Source organism: Macaca fascicularis, chromosome 4, assembly GCF_037993035.2.
Source record: "Macaca fascicularis isolate 582-1 chromosome 4, T2T-MFA8v1.1".
In the NCBI taxonomy this organism is placed as follows: domain Eukaryota; kingdom Metazoa; phylum Chordata; class Mammalia; order Primates; family Cercopithecidae; genus Macaca; species Macaca fascicularis.
Genome location: NC_088378.1, coordinates 34,402,147 through 34,427,386, shown reverse-complemented (window position 1 = coordinate 34,427,386; position 25,240 = coordinate 34,402,147). Strand labels below are relative to the sequence as shown.

Here is a 25,240-nt window from a genome sequence, read left to right as displayed (position 1 = left end):
CCTAGAGTCACACGGCTAGGAGTGACCCCAGAGCCTCCCATTTGAGGTGGGGAGGGGCCTCCAGGTTTGCTTTCATTTGAGGTTTTCTTTTTTCTTATCCTGATTCCTGTTTCTATAATAACACCAAATGCTAAAGAATGCTGCTCTGCCTTTATAACTAGGCCTGTGGACCAACCAACTCCCATTTTACAAATCTCAATGATTGCCTGCAAAAAGTCATGGGGAGTACATAAGTTTGAAGGCCTCACCTTGGATGAGTATCTGGTCTCTTGCACCTGACCAGATCCCCTTCAGTGTATGAAGATGCAGACTCAAAGGAGACCACTCTCTACCTCCACATCCTCCTCTTTGCACTCCACCATGCCTGACTGGGCAGGGCTGGGACTTATTCCCTCAAAGATTCAAGTGAAGGATTTTACTACACTGAATTTCATTTTGTTAACTTAGGAACAGAATTTATGCTTATCAGTCTCTTTGGATCCTAAGCCTGGCTTCCAAAATCATGTTGTCCCTCTCAGTTTGTGTTCATCTGCAAATATTATAAATCTGACTTCCAAAGCTTCACCCAAGTGTTTGGAAATTGAAGAAAGCACAGAGCAAAGAAAACTCTATGATATTCCACTAGAGACCTCTTTCTAGATAGACATTATTAATTTGTGTAGATATTCATGTAACTCCAATAAAAATGGACACCTGGCATTGAAGTAGACACTGGGCTCAAAATATGTTTCCTGGCCTGAGACTATATTGATCAGCAACCATCATTTTGATGACGTCATTTAGCTGGTTATAAATAAATCTAACTAGAACACCAGCCACATTTAATGTTTCCGTATTCTTCAAAAAGAGATCATGATTTTGTCAAAGCCCAAGTTAAAAGACAAATATGGGCTGGGCGTGATGGCTCACATCTGTAATCCTAGCAACTTTGGAAGGCTGAGGCGGGTGAACTGCTTAAGCCCAGGAATTTGAGACCATCCTGGGTAACATAGCAAGACCTCCTCTCTTAATTAAAAAAAAAAAAAAAAAAAAAAAAAAAAAAAAAAAAAAAAAGACAAATATGTATATACTCTGCAGACAACCAAAAACACAAAATTAGTTTGGGCTAACTTTTGGCTACATATTGATCTTCTTTTTTTCCATTCCCAGTGCTCATAAACCAGCCACAATTTTGCTAAGCAATAGACATCAAGATTACCAGCTTGAAATTCACAAAACACACCTTCTTTACTTTGCAAACCAGGATACCGTTGGGCTATCTCCAGGCTTTTGGCATCTTTCATAAATCTGAGATTCATTGTGGGTCTTGGAAATCATCTGTAGGAAATCTTATTTTCCACCTTTCTCACTACAGAGAGATGTACTCTTGCCCACACTCAAGCCCACTGTCTGCTTGCCTCTCTTGGGTTCACTTCCCTTTGAACCATTTGCCTTTGCAGACAAAAGCTCTTCTTGATGAGAAGATTTCTGCTTTGTGTGTCATGTGTAACACTACACCACATACCGTCCGTTCTAATCTTCAGGCTTACCTCTCCTATTTTTGTTCTCATACTAATCTTAAAAGCCTTATTGTTGTTCTTTACCCTCTTTTACCAGCTTAAGCACATTCTGGTATTTGCTTTTTATGGCACTAAGCCATACCAGTTTTTAGTATTCTCACACTCACAGAAGTTTATTCCTATATATTTAGGTCTTCTAACCACACTTGCACACTATTCTGACCACAATGTGAGCCTGTAACACATTAGACATGGTTCAGTTATATTTGAGATAATGATAATTACATAGACTTACAGAGCTGAAAGACTTTAGACGTCTTTCAATCCAGACATTCCTTTTAGCCAACTAAAGGCCAGGAATGTTACTGAAGATCAAACACCAAATTAGCAGACAGAATAGAAATGGAATACAAGTTTTCAGACTCCCAGTCCAGTGTTCATTCTTGTTTATATATTCTCTTTTCTATTGTTTTTTCATGCTGCCCCAGTGCCTTGACAGAGTGTCTGGCATATACTAAATGCTCAGTAAGTATATGTTGACTGTGAACTGAGTTGATGAAGGCTTGAGTCCGGTTGAAATGTTCCAGGCACTGGGGACACAAAGTTAATAAAATCTCATTCCTGATTTCAAGGAGTATGGAGTCCGGTAGGAAAACAGTAGAAATAAACATTTAAAATAAAAATAATTGCTATGATGGAGCTACAGGAGCATTGGAGAATGCTTTTCCATACCATCTAAAGGAGTCGGAAGAGGCTTCCAAGAAGTGGTGGCAGTTAATGAAGGCTTGGCACATCACTGAGGGTATGCCATGCAGATAGATTCTAATTCACCCTTGTTCCTGTTTCATAAGGGTCCCTGCCCTCCAATTTTTCATCATCTTCCCAGTTGAAGTGTGACTATTATTTTAAATATATTTGATACCATCTTATTTATATGTTTGAATTTTTATCTTTATCTGGAGGTTTAAAAATTCACCAGAATGTGAGGCTGTCTGCCCAAAGGAAGTAAAAATTAATCTATGCCTCGAGTACCAAACAAAAACATTATATAAAAACCCCATGTGGTATCCACAAATGTGACAGATGGAAATATTTTCTGTTCAAGCTAGAACAGTTTTAGGACTTTCTTCCCAGTTGAGACATTTCAAACTTTTAGAATAGGATTTTTAATCTATATCTTTACCAGAATTGAAAAAAGAAAATTCATATGGGTGACTACGGGTTCAATCATATAAAGTTTAAAAAATAAAAATAGAATACAAATCACTTTTGGCTGGGTGCAGTGGCTCACGCCTGTAATCCCAACACTTTGGGAGGCCAAGGCAGGTGGATCACCTGAGGTCAGGAGTTCAGGACCAGCCTGGCCAACATGGTGAAACCGTCTCTACTAAAAATACAAAAAATTAGTTGGGCATGATGGCAGGCACTTGTAATCCCAGCTACTTGGGAGGCTGAGGCAGGAGAATCACTTGAGCCTAAGAGGTGGAGGTTGCAGTGAGCTGAGATTGTGCCACTGCACTCCAGCCTGGGCAACAAGAGCGAAACTCCATCTCAAAAAAAAAAAAATCATATTTTAGTGTGTAGCATGATAGTTTTTCACATGGACACTGGAATCAGAGAAACAGGGGCCCATGTCTTTGCTTCCTCATTTGGTGGCCATGCCAGTGGCTTTTCTTATCTCAGTTCCTCCATCAATAAAATGGCAAAGCCTTCTTTGATACAAAGTATATGGTGTACTTGAGGCAGAAGACCTAGGAGGCTTGAATCCCTACACAGCAGTTATTAATACTTAATAACCACACTTGAACAATGAATCAACCTCTTGGAGCCTCAGTTCCTTCATTTGTAAAATGGGTATAGTAACAGTACCTGCAGGATTGTTGTGAAGCAGAGGAGATAATAAATGCAAAGCACAGCTCAGTGTCTGGCAATTAAGGTCTAAGTGAATGATATTAGTGATATCGGCTGGGTCTGACTACGAGGAATTTTAAAAGATAAATTATGTATATAATGCTTACTTTTGTGTTGATTATAAGAAGTTCTCAAACAATAGCTATTATTAACTCTTCATAGCTCACATTATTCTTTTACTGCTCTGCTAGGCAAATTAAAAATATACTAAGTTAAGTAATTAATGATGGCTTGCTGTCCATGGAGAGGTAGTTATGACTGCAAGTTTGTTCTGAGACTTAAGAGTCAAAAACTATCTGAATAGAATCTGTATATTTTAGTGGCAAAAGCATTAACAATTTGGTAGTTAAAAAGAACAGTTGAATTTATGTAAGAGAGACAGTTGGGAGATATAGAAAGAATAAAGCATGCCTTTCTTTTAAATTCATTCTATTTCTTCAGATTTGGAGACTTGTCTTGTGACAAACATAAAATCAATAAGAAAAACAAGGTAGGAAAACCTAAACCCGTTCATCTGATGTTTTTAGTTATCTTCATGATGCAATTGGATCAAATGCATGAGTAATCTGATCAATTCTGCAAGCACTATTCTGTTTCCATTGGGACACCCAAGCATAAAACTAATTGAAAAATGAAGAGGAATATGGGGCCTGGGCATATGCGGAGTAGAGAAGATGCCATAAGGGTGATATAATGTGAAAATCTGCAAAATATAAATTCTGTGGCAAGTTCAAGCTATGATTTTTATGGACACATTCTGAAGATCTTTGCTGGTCTACCTTGGGGAGAATTGTTTCTCAATATTCAGTATAGTTCTACATTTGCATCAATGCTGGAACTAAAAGGAAATACAAAATGTTTAGAAAATTTGCAAAATGATAGTCAAGTGATTAAATGTAAAATATTACTTTATGGTCAAGTACATCTTGAGCCTGCAGAAAATGCTAGGAATAGAGACGAGACTGCCCTTGGAAATCTATACCTGTTCTGTTAGTAATGCCCTCAAAACCTGCCAGCCTGATAAACTGTAAAATATGTGCCCCCACCAATTATGAGCTGTGTAACAATGACATAGAACAACTGATCTCCAAAGACTAAAAGCCAGAAGCCCGTAGAATACAGAAGTCTCCAGGAGGCCAAGTAACAGATCCATAATGAGCTCAGAAAACACCCTGCTGAGACCCTGTGGGAGATGTTTTCTGCAGGAAAAGAAGAAATTAGAAGGCCATTTCCCTCAAAGTAGAAATATGCTTTCTGCCCCGCATCCCATCTCCTCAAATCTGGACAAGCTCTTACACAATCGCCATCACACTCCCCATTCTCTGCATTTCCTGACAGGAAGGTGACTTGAAACTGGTGTAAAGAAACTATCACTAAAAATGTCATCAATTTACTAAGATGCAGGAAATTGCCGAGATATTCCTGGATGAACTGAAGCATTCAAAATCACAAATTGGACTTTTTATAGAGACCCCTCCACTTCAGGAAAACATATAGTAACTTCACTTACAGGATAGTGGCTATGTTTTTCGAGACACCATTAAATAGTGAGTCTCTAATAAGTATTAATATTCCTTCCAGTGATTTTAAATACCTGTAAAATCCCACACACTGTTGGCTTTCCTACAGGACAAGGGGGAAAGCTGAAGAACAATAGCAATTTCGATTCTAGCTGCCCAACTACTATTAAATATCTTGTATAAATAAGCCTACACTTTGGCAAATAACACAGCCATGTCCATGCTGTTAAGGCTACTAAAGGTCTTACATTCTTAACTGCTCTAAATAAGGAGCCATCTCTCACCAAGATAAAAATCACCATCTAAACGAAAAATGAGGTATGCCATCTTTTAAACCACAGACTAATATACTGTACTTTAAATGTATTAAGAAGTTTTCCAATTGATGGTAGCTCAATTAATAGTAAAGCATTCTCAAAACTCTATACAAACATTAGAAAATTGTTCAAATTACATCATTCTGCTGGAAAATTTTACTTTTTTTTTTCCATAAGTAAAATCTAAGTTGCATCATACTTAAAGCAAGGTAGAACGAGGTGTGAAGGGAGACTTCCTGGGGGATGGCAAGACCAAACTTCCCACCACTCACAAAAAGAATGATCTATTCCACTTGTAAATGAAAAATTCTTTTAGCATTTAAGAGACATACAGGCGTTTTTCAGAGAAACCCCATGGTTGAAACCTTAATGGCAAATGTATTAGAAAAAAAAAAAAAAAAGGAAGGTGGTGGAGATGCCTGCAACTATTTCTGGACTATTTCTGTTTTCATCTTTTTCCCTCTCTTCTCCTACTTGTACAGGTTATTGGCAGCAAGATGAATTGAAGAAAACGTAGATTTTCAATTTTTAAAATGTATTTCTCAGTCTGTTTTTCTCTCACTTATTTCTCTTTGGAAACTACTTGCTATAGGCTGAATATGTCTCCCCCAAATTCCTATGTTGACATCTAGCCCCCAAGGTGGTATTAAGAGACGGAGCCTTTGGGAGGTGATTAGATTCTGAGGGCAGAGTCCATGAATGGGATTGGTGTCCTTATAAGTGGAATCCCAGAGAGCTCACTTTCCCCTTCTACCATGTGAGGACACAGTAAGAAGATAGCATCTAAAAACCAGATAGTGGGTCCACACTAGATACTGAATCTGCTGGTATCTTGGACTTCCCAGCCTTCAGAACTGTGATAAATAGGTTTCTGTTGTTTATAAGCCATCCAGTCTATGGTATTTTTGTTACAGCAGCCAGAACAAAGTAGGACACTCCACATACTCATGCTAAAAACCCAGCAGTATAAAATGAAGAGGGAGTCACTTTAGCCTCTGGTTCTCCTTCCCCAGTGTAAGCATGGTGTTGGATTTCTTATAGCTATATCCAGAGAAGAATGTTTTCTCATTTGGTTTTCTAGAACTGATTTATACAAATGTTTTTACGTATTGAGGAAATCAGGTTTCTGGATGTAATATGCGTGGCAAGCATGTTTAATTTATATTTTTACTTTATTTGATCGTATCTTTTATCATACAGAAAATTTCAATTGTATATGGTTAATCCTATCAGTGTGCTCACGAATGGTTTCATGTCATCATTGGAAGGACCTTCTGCAATCTAAGATTATATTTAAAACATTCTCCCATGTTTCTTTCTGTAATTTTATGGTTTAATTCCTTGCATTTAAATTTTTTGATGCATCTGGGATTTCTTTTTGCATAACAATCAGGCAGGAATCTAACTATTGTTTACATGTAAATAATCTCTCTTCCCTTGGTTTGAAATACTACCTACATTACATATCAATTTCATATATTTGTACTAGATACTAAATCCAGTATGTATTTGGGTCAATATTAAGAGTTGCCATCCTGTGATTCTCCTGCCTCAGTCTCCTGAGTAGCTGGGATTACAGGGACACGCCACCATGCCTGGCTAATTTTTGTATTTTTAGTAGAGATGGGGTTTCACCATGTTGGCCAGGCTGATTTCAAACTCCTGACTTCAGGTGATCTGCCCACCTCGGCAGATCGGCCCACCTGGCCTCATTATTTGTCTTTGTCAAAAGTTTCTAGTGTGTTCTTACACATTTTTTGTTGCACATGAACTTTAGAATTTGATTTTTTAAAATCCAGTTAGTAATTTTTTATGGAATCATGCTAAATCTATACATAAATACATGGAAAACTGGTGTTTTTATACTGCTTTAGCATTTTATCTAAAAATAAATTATATGCCATAGTTTTTTTTTTTTGTTTTCTTTTCTTTCTTTCTTTTTTTTTTTTTTACATAGACCTTTCTCATTTCTTATTACTTTTTATTTCCTGGGTATTTTGTCATTGGGTTTCTATTGTATATTGGTAAACAATACAATTGGTATTGCATATTTCTTTTACTCCCATTTCTATCTTCAAGTAGTTGTTTGAAAGTAGAAAGGCTACTGATTTTTGTGCATTGATTTTGTACTAAACCACATTACTAAACTTGCTAGCTGTTTAAGAAAAACAGTTTCCAGTTCATTCTCTCAGGTGTTCTAGAAATACAATTATATCATTTTGATATAGTATTGTTTGCCTCCCTTTTCCTAATTTTAAAACCTACAATTGCTATTTTCTAACTGTGTCACTTAGTGCCTCCAGAGCAAAGGTAAACACAACTGGGATGAAGGTGTACATCCTGGCCTCACTCCTGAATTTAATGGGTACAACTATTGTTTCACCACTGAAGTATCAATCAGTGCCTGCTTTATTAAGAGTTTTCACCTAGAATTCCAGGAGAGAAAATTAATTGGTTCAGAGTTGCTGTCAGAGAGAAAGCTCTCTACCTAGAGAGGAAAACAGAGAAAGTGAAACAAAGGAGCAGAGAAAGGGCAAAGAGAAGAAAAAAGGAAAAGGTGGAGGATAAAGTATAGGAAGAGAAGGAGAAAGTTATATTGGGGGAGAAAATTATGGATTAATGACAACATTAAGTATTGGAAAGCATGGATAAGAATTCCTATATACCTTCTTAAATGTGCTTACTTCTTAAAAACAATCTCTTCTTTGAAAAATCACATGTATCTAAGGACAGGAATTTTCTGCCTGGGATTTTTGAGATTGCTGAATTATCTACCAAATATATGAGCTGAAAGGGAAAAATTGAGAAGAATGATAAATTGCCTAAGATGTCAGGAATATAATAAAAATCAGAAAGAATGCTTAGCAGTGAAAATGAGTTCAAGGGAAGCCTAAGATAACAATAACAGGATAAAACCATGTTTGTAAAAACACCATACATACATACTACCACTTTCTACAAGGATAGTGTAATTTGGAATCATGCCTCAGATATTTTTAGTTTCAAGTATCTCCTACACTTAATAATGGTTTGTTTCCTCTACAATGTCCTGTTAGAGATAGCCAGTCAAAAGAAAAGTGGGTAAAAAACTTTGATAGTTGATTCACAGAAGAAAAAACATAAATGTTTTGTTAACAAATGAAAAGAAGAATGAGCAAAGAAATGCAAACTAAGGTAATTCCCAAAGTAAAAATATTAACTGCACTTACTAAATTGGCAAAAATGAAAAAAAAAAGACAAAAAGATAGATTATGACCATTACCGGTGAGGTATAAGGGAAGAAGCTCTAATAAGCTGTCAATGAGAGGACAAAGTGGTACTTTTCTTGAGGGTAACATGAGAAAGACTTTCAAAAATTGAAATGTCCATTCCCTTTGCCACCCCCTGCCTGCTGACTGCCAATTTCCCTTCTATGAATTCTCCTTTCAAAAGATGTGCCTGAGAATACATGAAAACTATGTATAAGGATATTCACTGCAGCATGATAGCAATGGCAACAACTTGGAATCAACTGAAATGCTCAGCAACAGAAAATTGGTTAAATCAATCATGCCAACTCTATATAATGGAATATTATACAGATATTTAAAAGGATTAATATACACTAATAATGAAAAATGTTCACATGATATTTCTGAGATTTTAGAACAGAAATAAAGAGTTAGATCCTGTTTATGGCAAACATACAGAATGTTGTTGGTGATATGTAACAGAATGCTCACTTATATGTAACTGTATTATTAACCTATGCAAGGAACATGCACTGCTTTTATCTCGTTTCCAATTTGGAACTCTAAGTACAGAGCGACAAAGGATGTTGAAGCCTGGAACATAAGAGGAAAAGGCAAACCAATCTGGTACATATTAGGGTAATTAGGTGCGCTTGCTAATTTAAAACAGGTGGAGTGTAGCCTTTGAGGCAAAAATTCAGGACTGGAGCAACAAGAAAATACCTTAACACACAAACCAGACTAAATGAGAAGTTCAGCAAAGAAAGACTTATTTATGACACATTATAATCTTGAAACACTGAAAACAATTCCACCCACTCGGACAACACCTGAATCTATTGGGTGTAAAGTAGCACAGAGGATGCATCTAGAATTGGTATCTGCCTTTATGAAGTTTGTACTCAAGAATCTGTTTAAGGCTAATGCTGTGCATTGTAAAGCAAATGAGAAGTAATCCTTAATCAGCACTGATGAACTTTCTCTGCACCTGGGTCACCCCGATATCTTGACAGCTTCCTCCTGGGCTCCCAAAGGGACATGGCTTGCTTTCTTTCCTTCCCCAAAGCTCAGTCCCCACTGTGATTATGTCTACCTACCTTCATGCCAACTCATCAGTGATCTTTGGTTGCTCTAACCTTACAACTTCGATTCACAGATGGAAATGGGTTCTTTCTGAGAATATCCTGTGACTTCAGAATGATTACTCTCATAAGGCATGCAGCCACAGAGGCTGGACTGAGACCTTCAGCCTTGCGATGAGACGGAAACTGAGCTGGGGTTCCAGAAAGGATTCTTCCCCCTTAACCTAATTTACATTCATCTCCTCATAAAGATGATGAAGCAAGACTGAATTTTATTTAATTTTCATGCCTTGAAATTAAATCTCCATTCCACTGCCTCCGTTTATCCTATTTCATCTTTTGTGTGCTGCACAGCCCTGCATCTGCAGAGACCATGAGTCATCCCAGTGGGTGAGCGTCTGTTTCCTCAAGGCCTTAGGGCTGGAGCTGGGCGAGGTAGTGAGAGGCCACTGTCCCTTGCACTCAAGGGTTACACCACTGGAGGCTTTTCCCTGTCTACTGTCAACCTACAGAAGGAATATTTACATTTGACTTTTATTCAAAGCATTACAATCCCTGGGGCTTATTTAAAATGAGTTTATGACAAGGGAGAGCAGTCCCCTACATTCAAGTTCCTTCAACCGCAGTTTTCTTGATTTTTTTTCATCAAAATCAAATACTAACAGTGTTATGAGTTTTTGATATGTGTATGCTTTCTAAACAAATAATCAGCATTTGTTTATATTTCTTGATCCTCAATGGTATCAGATCCATAGACAAACATAACTTACTATAACACACTATTTTTTGCTTTGCTGTGGTTTCATGCAAAACCATAGATTTATTTGCAGTCTTTTGGAGATTAATGGAAAGTTTGTTGGCTTACTCACATACTGGCTCACTTAATTCTCATAACAACCCTGAGAAGTAGTTATCAACATTCCCTTAACAGATGAGCTAAGGTCCAAGAGGATATGTAATTGGTATGTAAGTGGCTGTTTTAGCAGCTCTTCCAACTCAAGTTCTGACTATACAATTTTTGCAGCCACTATAGTACTTCTGAACTGGCTGTGTCTTCAAAATGACAATGCTGTAGAGAACTGAAGTAATTGCTCAGCTTTCTCAGGCTTCAATATCCTTTGCTTTAATATATTTATGGGGTGTCTGGATTATTTTTGTATTGCTTTTTGAGTGATGAGGAGGACTCTTCTTTCTTCCTAAATGTGAATAAGATAATGAAATCAAGTAATTAGGTAAATCAAATAGCATTCTTAATTCTTCCAGAACAATGTTGATAATTGGTTCAAATTTCTAGTTCAGTATAATTAGAAAGCAGACTCCAACTCATCTTTATTTAGCTCTGCTTATGTTGTTTTCAATCCAGACCACCAATTATAACTTCAAACGTCTATGCTCCTTTATCTAAGGGAATCATGACTTTTATCTTAAACTCTTGTGATGTTTAACATTGATTTCTGCAGAAATATTCAATACATACTTGCTGAGCACTGCCATGAGTCGTGACCAGAGTCTGTCACTGAATCAAACATCCTCTGTGCTCTTACTGGGCTGAGGGTCTAGAAGCAGGGAGACGAGCGAGTATTACTAGGCACAAGGATGGGGGTATTCATGGGGCACAGAGACAGGCCGGAAAAAGAACTCTGGGGATGGAGTAAGAGGGAGGGAGAGAGCAGGAGATGTTTCACAAAGAAGGTGACCCTCAAGCTGTTTTCGAAGAAAGGAGGAGGAAAAGCAGCGAGGCAGAGAGGAATTCCCAGCCGGGAAAATCAAGGGAAGGCAGCTACTAGCATAGCATGAATTGATTTGCATGCATTCAGACTGATTGGGGTTTAGACTTAAGAAGCACAACCTTCTATCAGCAATTCCCAAGCAGAAGACAGAATTCATTGGTAATACCTCTAGGTTTTACTTGATGAAGACACCAGTCACCATCAGAGCTCCCCCACCCATCCCTGGTGATCCTGGGATAATAATTTCTTCCCATAATTTGAGGACTATCTACTGCTTAAAAGGTGATCTCAGGACTCATTCAAATTGGAATTAAATAATGTTAACTAAACTAAGGTCTATAGCCTTACTTAGATCAAAGTAAATATTAGTTAAATGGTGACTTTTTAATAATGATTAACTCCAGAAAAAAAGAAAAAATCTTTTATCCTAAATCTTTCCCAAAAGAACTGCCAAGAAGTTTTAAATTAATCATCTGGACACTTTGGGGGAAAGTATGAAAAATGAGAAGAAAGAGTGAAAATTAGAAATGAGAAGAGAACTAGCATTTATTGAGCCCTGATTTTTGTTTTTAGCAACTCAATATATATTATTGTATTTAGTTTCAGAAAAATGCAGGAGGAAAAATTGCTCCATTTCATTGAGGCTCAGAAAAGATCTGTAATTTGTTCAATGTTACACAGCTAAGAAGCAGAAGAGAAAGTTTTCAAATTCAGATCCGTTCAGCTTAAAGAACACACAATTTCTCCTTCATCATACCACACATTAACAGAAAAAGGATGAGGAGAAGGAAGCATAATTGAAAATTTTTGAAGAAAACAGATGAGAAAGAAAGAAGACTTTATGAATTTAGGATGCAGTTAGAAAAAATATGCTAAAGAAAACATTTTAAAAATATGTTATTTAAAGAAATCAAATGTGTCTCTGAATTGCACAGCACAGTGTCCTGCCCTTGATAACTTGCAACTGTTGGTGAGGACCAAATGAGTTCAACTTCTAACCTTTATAGGAACTCACTTCCATAAAAATTATCAAAACTGTATGTGAGAGGTAATCAAATACTTCAAAACAGAAGCAAAAACAAACACATACCACACAATGCGTAAATCAAGCTCAAACATTCCAAATAGCATGTAATGGTGGCAACATTTAATCTGTTTAGTTTCTTATGTATCTTATTATTTGGAGGCATAATTTCTGGTGTTTTTTCTCTTTATTGCTATAGATTGGACCATCTGTCTCCAAGGCTAAGAGAATACTAAAAAATGACCCCTATCACCCCAAACTGACTGATGTTTTTAAACCTAATCAGGTTTAAAATTTCATTTTCTTCCTAAAGTATCACATGGAAATATTAACAAAAGGTTTTTTGTTAGCAACATTTGTATATATATTTTTTCTCCCTTTCTTGGGGGGTAATTTGGCAACATATAGTTTTTTTCTTTCAATTATTTTAAAGCAATGATTTTCCAACTAATTAGGGTGTATTCAAATAAAAGAATTCTATGTAATCATTTAAAATGTAAGAAATCAGTTGATAGGAAGAAATGTTCAGTAAATGTGTTAAGTGAATATAAAGACAATGTGATAAGTGATCTCATTTACTTGAGACTTTTTCACATGTACACATGGCTGGAATAATAGACACCAAAATATACACAGCTGTCTATATTCAGCTGCTGATTCAGCAACACAAATGTCCCTGTAGTAACAAGAGGCTCATGGAGAACAGATATGCATAAAGAAAATACCCAGATAAGCCATTTGAAAAAGATTTCACTCTATGGTCTAACTAAATATAATTTTAATTCTCCTCATCTATTAAGTATTACCCCAAATAGAAGGCCACTTAAAATACAGCCTTTCATTTCTTCAAAGTCATGTATATCTTTATTCTAAAAAGTCAAATTACTTTGTTGTTATGCCAAGTTCAATTTGAGAGCTACAACTATGAATTTCTAGCTTAGTCAACTAAATGATAAAATTCCATGTCAAAATTATAGATACATTAATCGTGGCTTCCACAAATACTTCTTTTTAATGATTTCAAAAGGACAACTGGCTAATTAGCAAGACACCAGAAATATAATAAGAACACTTATATAAGTTTTCTAAATAGTTGGTTGAAGGGGTCCAAATGCCTTCAGTATTCTGACCATATGCAACTTGCATTAAATGCTGAGTGGGAAACCCTCTCTAAGGCCTTCTGGTTCAAAACAGTTCCCATGTTTTGGAATTTGCAGTCCATAACAATCAAAACAACATTCAGGAAGACACATAAAAGACACGAGTATTATGATACGCCAAGGAGAAATAATTAGGATCATTTCAACAGTTCAAAAGCAACATTAAAAACTACAATGAGGCTGTGTGTGGTGGCTCACGCCTGTAATCCTAGCACTTTGGGAGGCCAAGGCAGGCAGATCACTTGAGGTAAGGAGTTCAAGACCAGCCTGGCCAACATGGTGAAACCCCTTTCTACTAAAAATACAAAAATTAGCTGGGTGTGATGGCGTGCATTTGTAGTCCCAGCTGCTTGGGAGGCTGATGCAGGAGAATCACTTGAACCCGGGAGGTGGAGGTTGCAGTGAGCCGATATCACACCACTACACTGCAGCTTGGGTGACAGAGCCACACTCCATCTCAAAATAAAATAAAATAAAATAAAATAAAATAAAATAAAAAACTATAATGAGATACCTCCTCACACCTTTCAGGAAGGTTATCACCAAAAAGACAAAAGATACCAAGTGCTGGCAAGGATACGGAGAAAAGAGAACCCTTGTACACTGTTGGTAGGGATGTACATTAGTACAGCCATTATTGAAAAAGCATGAAGGTTCCTCAAACAATCAAAAATAGGACTACCATATGATCCAGCAATCTCTCTTCTGCGTATTTATCCAAAGAAATAAAATCAGTATGTTGAAGAGATATCTGCAGTCCCATTTTCATTGCTGCACTTTTCACAATAGCCAAGATAAATAGAATCAACCCAAATGTCCAGTGACACATGAATAAAGAAAATGTGATAAACATGTGTATATATACATGTATACACACACCCACACAATAAAATATTACTCAGCTTTTAAAAAGAAAGAAAGCCTCCCATTTGTGACAACATGAGTCAATCTGGAAGACATTATGTTAAGTGAAATAAGCCAGACACAAAGAAAAATACTGTATGATCTCACTTATATGGAATCTAAAAACGTCAAGTTCATAGAAGCAGAGAGTAGAATGGTGGTGACCAGGGGTGAAGGGAGGAATGGGAGATATACAAAGGGTAGAAATTCTTAGTTATGTTAAGATGAGTATGTTCTGGATATGTAATGTACACCAAGGGACTATATACAGTTAAAAATACTGTGTTATATATTTAAAATTTGCTAAGAGTAGATCTTAAGTGTTCTTAACATGTACACATGCACACACACATACACATACACACACACAAAGGTAACTGTGAAGGAATGGATGTGTTAATTAGCTTGACTATAGTAATCAGTTTACTATGTGTATATATATATATCAAAACATCATGCTATGCACCTTAAATACATACGATTTCAATTTAAAAAACAAACAAAAAAACTAAGTAAAACCAGTACCTGAGAATAAACTAACATCCGTGAGTCTTGGGATGTAAGGATGTAAGAGAACAAGAAGAGTTCAGATGGAGTAATGCTGCCCAAAACACAATCCTCGGGCCAGCAACATTGGTATAACCTGTGAGCTTGTCGGGAATGCAAATTCATGGTTCCACTTCTCCCCACTGAATCAGAAGCGCTGGACCAAGCGGGCCCAGCAAACTGGTTTCATAAGCCCTCCAGGTGATTCTGATGCCTGCTGAAGTTTGAGAGCCACTGAGCTGGAAGAGTTTCTGGCACAGATGCAGCCTCTACTCAGATGAAACAGAAGGGAGGCGACTTTCTAAAACAAGATTCTTTTTGGAGGGTGGAAGGAGGTGGGGAAAGGAATGCCGTTACTAGAGAAACATGACTTGAGGCAGCAGTCTCCAGCAGGTCCTGGAGGATCAGGGAGACTCCTTGGTGCTTGCCCAGTGGTCACAGCCTGGCCATGAAGGATGGAAGAAGAAATGAGTAGGAAGGGAAAGACAATAAGCATAGGATTTCAGGGGGCCCTGCACTGAGAAAATGTCCCCTCGTGCTCTCCCTATGCCTAGAATTCCTTTAAACGGGACAACGTTTTTTGTTGTTCACTCAGTCCGTTCTTCATTCACTGTTACTTGAAGACATTGCTGAGAACTAAGGACCCATGGCTAAAGAATGTCAGAATCTACTCCCAAGGAGCTCACAGGCCAGAATAATACATTTAAGACGAAAGTGCCAGCTGCAGTCACATATTCCCAGAGGTCCATTGTTTAACTGCAATTTCCCAACTCCATGAAAGGCATAGAGAGGTCACTTACTTTGGTCAGAAAAATGTGAGTGGGGAGATGTTCATCTCTTCATGGTAAAAAACTTTAAGAGCTAGTGTGTGACATGACATGATCCCTTCCCCTTGCCATGGTGACCAACAACCTTCCAGATAGCAATGGGGCAGTCAACTCAAGTTCTCATGTAAGGATGATGTGGAAGAGGGACTGGTCAAATCACAATGGACATGAGTAAGTGAGAAGTTCATCTTTGTTGTTTTAAATACTGATATTTAGGGGTTGTTTGTTACTGCACATAACCTATTCTGACTGATACAAGTAAGTATTAGTATTATTCCAATGTTACATATAAAGAAATAAAAGAGAGATTAAAACAACTTACTAAAATACAGAGAGGTGGTGCTGTAGTCTGAATGTGTCCCCTCCACCAAAATTCCAATTCATATGTTGAAAGTTAATGACCAATGTGACAATGCTAAGAAGTGAGGCCTCTAGGAGGTGATTAGATTGTGAGGCCTCCACTTTCACAGAGAGGATTAATGCACTTATAAAAGAAGTTTCATACAGCCTTCATCCCTTTTGCCTTTCTACTTTCCACCATGTGTGGCACCACCTTTCACCATGTGTGGCACCATCTTGGAAGCAGAGAGCAGCTTTCACCAGACACTGAACCTATTGGCCTTGATCTTGGAGTCTCCCAGCCTCTAAAGCTAGGAAAAATAAATTTCTGTTGTTCATAAATTACTCAATCTGTGGTATTTTGTTATAGGAGTAAGAACAGACTAAGACAAGTGGTGTCACTGAGTAAATGTTTTTGGTTTAATTCCTGATGCTCTGGCATCAGGAGCCAAAGGAAATTCAATTACTTGATTCCACAAAGATTCCCTCTTGTAGTTCTAGTTCATACTTTGCCACATTGATATTTGTTTATATCACATGACTAATAATTGATCAGAAATTGCCCGCATCTAGACAAAAAATAATGAATGCTGGAGAGGATGCAGTGAAAAGGGAAGTCCTATACACTGTCAGTAAGAATGTAAATTAGTACATCCACTATGGGAAACAGTATGGACATTTCTCAAAAAAACAAAAATAGAAATACCATATGATCCAGCAATCCCAGTACTGGTTATTGATCCAAAGGAAAAGAAATTAGTATATCAAAAAGATGCCTGTACCCCCATGTTTATTGCATCACCATTCACAATAACAAAGATATGGAATCAACCTAAGTGACCATCAACAGATGAATGGATAAAGAAAACATGGTATATTCACACAATGGAATACTATTTGGCCACAAAAAGTAGTAAAACCATGTCATCTGCAGCAACATGAATGGGACGGGAGGTCATTATGTTAAGTGAAATAAGTCTGGCATGGAAAGACAAATATTGCATGCTATCACTCATATGTGAGAGCTAAAAAAGTGGATCTCTTGGAGGTAGAGATGAGGATGGTGGATTCCAGAGGCTAGGAAGAGACTGCGGGGGAGTGGTGGTATGTAGAGGTGTTGGTTAATGAGTATAAACATACAGTTAGATAGAAGAAATAAGTTCTCATGTTCAATAGCAGAGTAGGGCAGCTATAGTTAACAACAACGTATTGTACATTTCAAACCTGATATGTTCCCAATACATACAAATGAGAAAAACTTGAGGTGACGGATACCCTAAATACTCTGAGTTGATCGTTACACATTCTATGCATAACAAAATATCACACGTACCCCAGAAATATGTAAAATATTCTATATTAATTTTATAAAAAGAAACTGCCCTCATCTGAAGAGGTTAAGCTTATTGCCCACTGTGACTCAGTGTGTGACCAAAGTAAGGACCCAAACTCAGATCTTTCTGACTCTAAAGCCTGTGATTTTATCACAATGCTTCATTGCTGTCACGGCTAAATGTACTCTAAACCAAGTAAAAGTTCTCGTCTCAACTCCACCCTTAATAGTAATAACCTTGAGGTAATAATTTAAGCAATGGCTTCAGGTTTTTATTTGTAAAGTGGGAATATTTACCCTCCCTTCCTCACAGGTTGCTATGAGCTAGACTGAGTTTTAAAGGTTTGTAAATCATACATCAAAGAATTAGAAGTAGTAAATCATAAAATTTCAGCTCTGGGACAGTCTCTGGTTCATGAGTGGCTCTAGAAAAAAATAATTTCATATTCATCTCTTTAGAAGAAAAGCTTTTTACTTTAATTATTCGTGATGGAAATAATAATACTTCATTCTAGGCTCCTCAAACAATATTAAACATAATTTTATTTTCTTTTGATGACTTAGAGTTGTTTTGGTATGTTTTGATTATGAGTATCAACCAGGACATGGTTTTGTGCAGTCCTCTGACAGTTGTGTGAAAAGCCAAAGTCTTTCCTTAAGAAGCTCATCTACATATGATCAAGAACGGAAAATGACTTTTGAAAAGCATAATCATGCCAAGAGGCGAATGTGGTTAGTGTGCTCACACTAGTGAAGGTCTGCAGGAGTCTGGAGGAGGAAGAGATGGCCACTAGGTCAATACCACCACTGATACTGGTGGGCTACTGTAATTGTCTTCTGTCCAAATCATGAGTGAGGATTTTAATTTGCTGTGGCCCTGGAAATGAGAAAACAAAGTAAACAGGCTTATGGATGTGTGCAAATTAAGAGCAAGCAAAGTTGGAGCGAAGACTTTGAGTATACATATGCGTTGGAGTTTACAACAACTATTTGACTTGTTTGATTATGAATATCAACCTGGATATGGTTTTGTGCAATATCCGGACAACGAAAAGCCAAGGTCTTTCCTTAAGAAGCTTATCTATATATGATCAAGAATGAGAAATGGCTTTGGAGTTTTTAAAATTTTGTGTGTGTATGTCTACTTCCTGGTTTTGTTTCATCTTTAATAAGCAAAGGTCCATAGAGTGTAAAGTTATGATACTGAATAGCCTTTAAATGGTTAAAGAGTTGTTAGATATGTTGTAGCCTTTGAGTAGAGGAAAAATCTGTTCTAGATTTTGCATTCCATATAATACAAAGAATTCATAAAAAATCCTTTCCACTTGTTCAGGGCTTGCCAGTGTATTTAAATTTCTCCACCTAAAGATTCTTTCTATACACACTTATATGTTGCTAAATCAGCTTCAACCCGGGTAGATAAAGCTGTTGATATTTTCAAACTAACTTTTAAAAAGCACTACCCATTCGTGCTCAAATTTTCATAATTTTATTTTTTTCACACTCAGATTGTCAGAATAATTCAACACCAAAAGTAAGTGTTTGAGTGACATTCAAATCAGTCTTTCATTCACTCACTCACTTGTTGCATTTATTTTCATTCATCTAACAAATATTTAATTAGCATCTACTATGTGTCAATCACTCTGCCAGGGGCCCAGGGATAAAATGATGCACAACTCAGACTTGATCCTCATCTTCTTAGATCTAAATCTTGAGTGGAAAGACAGAAATTAAACAAACAATTATATATATGATACATATTAAAAAGAGAAAATGTAGTATGGTATGGAAGTGAATATCAAGGTGGGCAATCTTAGTCTGGAAGGTTTTAGAAGGCAGTTTGAGGAAGTGACTTGAAACCAAGATAGTGCAGGGAAGGGAGGGAAGACTAGCATGTGCCAAGTCTCAAATACTGAAGTACCCGGTTTCAAAGAAATGAATGGAAAAACAATGCGGCTTGGGCAGAGAGGTGAGTGAAAAGATAGCAGGGCAAGATCATCTGAGATTTCATAGATCATATTAAGGAGTCTGAACTCTATCTTAGGAGACACCATGATGATCTCTTCTAGCAGAGATAGAAGAGGATCATATTTGCATTTTTATAATGTTCATGCTGCTGTATGGAAAGGGGCAAACAACAGATGTAGGAAGACCATTTAAGAAGCCCCTACAGTAACCCAGGAAAGAGATGACAGCAGCTTGAACCAGGGTGGCAGTCACTAGGGTGAACAGAGTAGACAGAACAGACAGCTATTTAGAAGATAGAATACAAAGACCTTGACACCAGGTGTGGGCAGTAAAGATGAGCAGCTATCAAGATGATGCCCAGTTGCTGGCTTGAGCAATTGGATGCAGGATGGCACCTTTTACTGGAATAAGAACAAATGAAAAGAAGCTATTTGAGGAGAGAGTTTAGTTTTGAACATGTTATTGGTTCTTACATTCCTAGAGACTTGCTGTTAATTGACTATATGTATAGACACACACACACACACACACAGACAGAGAGAGAGAGAGAGAGAGAAAGCAATCCTATAATCAAAACTAAAAATTTAATCCACTAATAAGCATGAGGCTTAGTGACTATGAATCATAATAATGTTGTTTTTCTTAGTGAAATACAATCTCTGAATCTTCACACTAGAATCAAATGCTGGCTGATGAGTATAATTTGGGACTAATTTCTGTTCTCTTACAGCATCATTTATTTGATAACGAAGGAGAACTGTGGTAGCATTTAGTATAAAGTAATTGTTAAACTCAATATACTATTAAGAAAACAACAAGAAAAAGCCTGCCTGCAACTGCTTCCAAATTAAAAATCTTAATAAAAATCAATGTCATTATGACATTAAAATGATAAAAAGAAAAAAAAAATGCCACAATATTTAGAAAATATTTGGTATATAAAACACTTTGAAACCCTGAAAGAAGAGAGAATTCAAAGTATCATTGTTACCAAATTATTACCAGTTTGATTTTCGAATGACTTGTTTCAACAGATAATGAATTTTCACTAATGATGCTTGCATACTGTGACACTTCCTTACATCCACATAGCATAATAATTCAGCTGCACATCATATCACAGATTTTTCTTTTAGGTTTGGGTGCAACCTCAGACACCCTTCAATAACTGCTTAGTGGTAGCAGGAAAAGGAGGGCTTCATGACATGTGGGTAGAGGAAAGGATATCTCGTGAGCGTGGGAGGGGTGGACAGATTTCTCGTAATTTAGTAAACAATAAAAGTAGGGCTCAACGAGACCCCTACATCCTTTCAAAATGTAAGGATCTGCCATGTTATGGAGACTTCAGCTCTTTTTCCATGTACTGGTAAATAGTTTTGTTTTCATTATGTAGAGCTGATTTCTTCACCAAGGAATGGTGCAATTCATTAATAATGAAACTTGTTATTGGCAAGTCAAGCACACGAAAGTGAGGAGAACATATTAAAGGATGCATCCCTCCAGGTTTGAATTTTATCTTTTAGTCTCACAGGGTACACAGGGACCTTCTGTTCATTCTCCCAAATCCTCCAGTCCTAGTACCTTATTATGTCCTCAGTAGGAAAAGAAAAACCTTCTCTTTGAGGTCAAACCTTTCTTCTTTCCAGGCCCTAATGGTCCCTAACTCCCTGGTTGGCCTCTCTTCCTCAGAGTAACCCCTTTCCTTCTGCTTCCCTTGAGGATAATTCTGCAAGTCCTTCCATTCCATTGAATTGCATTCCACATAGGGTGGTAGGGATGAGCTTTCAGTCCCGAGGGGTAGATTATCTACAAAACAAAAATAAAATATTTCATGCTGAACCAAATACTTGACTTCCTATGAATGAATATGCTAAGGAGCCTCTGACTCTTCCTTTCCTTTATATTTCATATCCAAAGGTGGGTTTGGAAGTTCCGTATGGTGCTGGCCCCATAAAAACAGTCTGTGCAGAGCAAAGAAAAACAGTCCTCAAACCATACATACATATTTGCTGGTTTACTTGTTTATGATGTGTCTCCTCCACTAGATTATACAGGGAACATTTTTGTTCACAAGTTCCTAGCATAGTGCCCGACACATAGTATGCTTCAAATGACATTTATTAAATGAAGGTGGAATCCAGAGAACTGGACTTGGCCAAATGATGTTACAGGCGTCATTGAACTATTCTGTGCTCATGAGGCTGTGAATTTCAAGACAGACCATGCATACCTTCTTGTACTGAATTATAGACATGTGACAAATTATTACAGTATTTAAAAGCAGTCTTAATGAAAATTCATCTTTACTAGAATGAGTCATTTGAAAATTAAACTAGTAATAATTTGGTAACAACACTTTAGGTTCCCTCTTCTTCCAGGGTTTCAAAGTGTTTCATGTACCTAATATTTTCTAGATATTGCAGGGTTTTTTCCATATATATATATATATATATATATATTTGAGACGGAGTCTCGCTCTGTCACCCAGGTTGAAATGCAGCAGCGCGATCTCAGCTTACTGCAACCTCTGCCTCCTGGGTTCAAGCGATTCTCCTGCCTCAGCCTCCCCAGTAGCTGGGATTACAGGCGCCCAACACCATGCCCAGCTGATTTTTGTATTTTTAGTAGAAATGGCGTTTCACCATGTTGGCCAGGCTGGTCTCAAACTTCTGACCTCAAGTGATCCACCCACCTCAGCCTCCCAAAGTGCTGGGATTACGGGTGTGAGCCACTGTGGCTGGACTCTTTTTATATTTTCAATGTCATAATTCATTGATTTTTATTAAGACTTTTATTTTGAGAACAGTGAGAAGCAGGTTTTGTTGTTTTCTTAATAGTGAATTAAGTTTAACAATTATTCCATATTAATTGCCAAAGAGATTCTCCTTCAAGTAAAAAATAAATAATACTCTAAGAGAACAGAAATTAGTCCCCAAATCATATACATCAGTTAGTTTTTAATTCTAGTGTGAGGAGTTAAAACTCCTATTTGGAAGAGGGAAGATAATGATATTCTAAGCACATAATGTTCAAAAGCTCTAAAGCAGTAAACAGTTTGATATGTTCTGGGAACAGAAAGAGGGCCAAAGTGGCTGAGGCAGAGATGGACAAGGGGCTGGTCATGCAGCCTAGATAAAAAGCGTGTGATTTGTTAAGTGTGTTTAAGCTGGTTTGTGACACAATCTGATATGCAGATATCACTTTGACAGCTGTAAGGATAATTAATCCCAAAGTGGCAAGAATCGAAGCAAGAAGTAGACCGGGTGAGGGATGCTGGTGGCTTGGACTGGGGTTATGATAGGAGTTGCTGAAAGGGACAGAAGACAGGACGCACCACATAGCAGGTGAAGGACAAGAATCAAGGGAATTTCCAGATCTCTGGCTGGGGGTATGGCTGTGCTGTTTATTGACATAGAGAAGACTGAGAGTAGGAAGAAGATTCGGCCTGAGGAGAGCAGTCAGTATTGGGAATCATGAGTTCAGGAGTGGGCATGCGAGTCTGAAATGCCTGTGAGACATCAAAATGCAGATGTCACATAGACACTGGCTACAGGTGCATGAAGCCTGGGGATGCCTACTTGACATCTGTTTTGATATCTCACAGGCATCTCAATGACAACGTGTTAACACAACACAACTGAGACAAAAGAGCATTCCGAAGTAGAGGGCTTCACAGGCAGTTCCAGGAGTAAGATCTGGGCTAGAATACATACTCGGGATTATCAGTATAGATTCCATGTGTAGAATGAGAGCAACCTTACACTTTTGTTCTGTTTAAAAAGACCACAGATAAGATACAAGGTAAATGAGAAACTGCTGGTACTTGATTCTGAAGTTTCCATCATGAATTACTTTGGACACAAAATCCTCTGAAGACAACTTACTCCTAAGTAATTTATTGTACATACATATTTTACAGAAGATATGTTATAAATATATGTTCATTTCTCACTGAATGCAGAATTAATCAGGCATCAAAGTTTTGCCTTATTAAAATATGTATCTTCACATTAAAAAATAAATTGATATGAGGACATTTAAGAAATAATTTCTCTTCAATTATGTGTTCCAGAATCTTGGTTTCAGAATATGACCACAGATATTTTGTGTTTGGCAAACCATTAGGTAACTTCTAAGTCAACCTTCCAAACTAGCATTGAGCCCCATGCTCCTTCATGAACAGTTCACCCCTAAAGCATTCGAAGGGGGTGAGCACAGCAGGAATCCACAGCAGAGCAGAGAATTCCTGGAGACCAAAAGTGGGGTGCCAGGGCTTGGCTAGCATGAGGAGGACAGTCACTCAAAGGGGTGGTAGCCCTTTTCAAGTGGACTATTCAAGTCTGAGCTGGGTAAAGACGGGTATCTCCACAGGAAGGGGAGTGGTGGTGTCTAGGCACAGAGTTTCAGAGCCCAAGCCAAGAGAGGAGCACTTCATATGGGGCTGTGGGCCAGCACAAGGTGTTAGAATCTGAGAGAACTGAGATGGGACTCCCTGTGGGAGGGGAAAGGTGGATGAGGAGTGGCAATGCAGAGCACAGCCATGCAGGGAATCAGCACCGACAGTGAGAGGCAGGAATCCCTGTGGGGCAGAGTGAAGCAAGGGCTGCAGGGATGAGAGACTGTTTACACAGAGAGGGCCTATGAGTGGTGGCAATACCCGGATAGCAACAAGCACACCCATCATTTCAGACCTTGGTTTCTAAACACATTTTCCACTTAAAAAAAAAAAAATCAGGCTTCTGGGAGAAGTAGCTAATTTCAGAGCTAGAGCAGGAAAAGGACAAGATGAGCTCACAATGATTAGTGCTAAAAAAAAAAAAAAAAAAAAAAAAAGAAAGAAAGGCAAGGAAACATTCAAAGAATGATGGGGTAGGTCAAAAGGCTTGAATGAGCTTCCACTGGTCAAATATGGGATAACTGAGCATCAAAATAAATAATGATAGTATCAGATTTTAACCTACTAAACCATGAGTCCATAATAGAAATAAATATATACATTGATAGTTTAATAAGGAACAAGATATTTACATACATTTGATGTATGTAAATAATATAAAAAATAGTAATTAAAAATGGAAAATAATATGCAATTTTACAGTGGCAGGCATGCCTAATCGAGTGACCAAACTGAACATCATTATCATGGGACAAACTGAAATGCAGTAACCAACACAATGAGAAGACAGCACGACTTCTGTGATAATCCTGCCAACCTGACTCTAACAGCAAGCAAGCACCAAACAAACCCACCTTACGAGACATTCTATGAAATAACTGGCCTTTCCAGTTTATGAAAGTCAAGCAAATACCAAAGAAACATTCCAGATTGAAGCAGAATAAAGAGAAACGACCACTAAATTCATCACAAGATTTTGGATTGGATCCTTCTGCTATAAAAGGCATTATTGGGAAACTGGCAAAACTGAAGTGGGATCTGAGAATTCTGTGGTAGTAATATACCAGTGTTAGTGCTTTGAATTTGATGGTTATGTTGTAGTTAAGTAAAGAATGTCTTTGTAAGAAATGCACACTAAAGTGCCTGGAGGTTAGAGCAAGTTACTTTGAAGTGTTTTAGGAAAACAGTTTTTTGTACTATACTTGCAAAATTTCTGTAAGCATAACATTTTTTAAAAACTCTTTTAAAAATCGCATTTATTTGTCTTAGCACCCAATAAGCTAAGACACTTACCGCAACATAGTCAACTACTGGTTTAAAACTAATCTCAAGTGTCTTTTTTTATTTTTATTTTTTATTTTTATTTTTCTGAGACAGAGTTTCACTCCTCACCCAGGCTGGAGTGCAATGGCACAATCTCGGCTCACTGCAACCTCTGCCTCCTGGGTTCAA

The 25,240-nt window shown here is 37.5% G+C and overlaps 1 protein-coding gene across 3 annotated transcripts in view; it reads right to left on the bottom strand.

The window, feature by feature from the left end:
• The window catches only part of TMEM200A (transmembrane protein 200A), a 78,588-nt gene that overhangs the window by 7,201 nt on the left and 46,147 nt on the right, over window positions 1–25,240 (bottom strand). Inside the window, exon 1 of one of the 3 annotated variants that reach the window (XM_065543394.2) lies at window positions 14,902–15,158. The exons of the other annotated variants lie outside the window; for them this stretch is intronic. The gene's annotated coding sequence lies outside the window, so the exon portion shown is untranslated. Of the gene's footprint in view, window positions 1–14,901; window positions 15,159–25,240 lie in introns of those variants that run through there. 3 annotated transcript variants of the gene reach the window in all.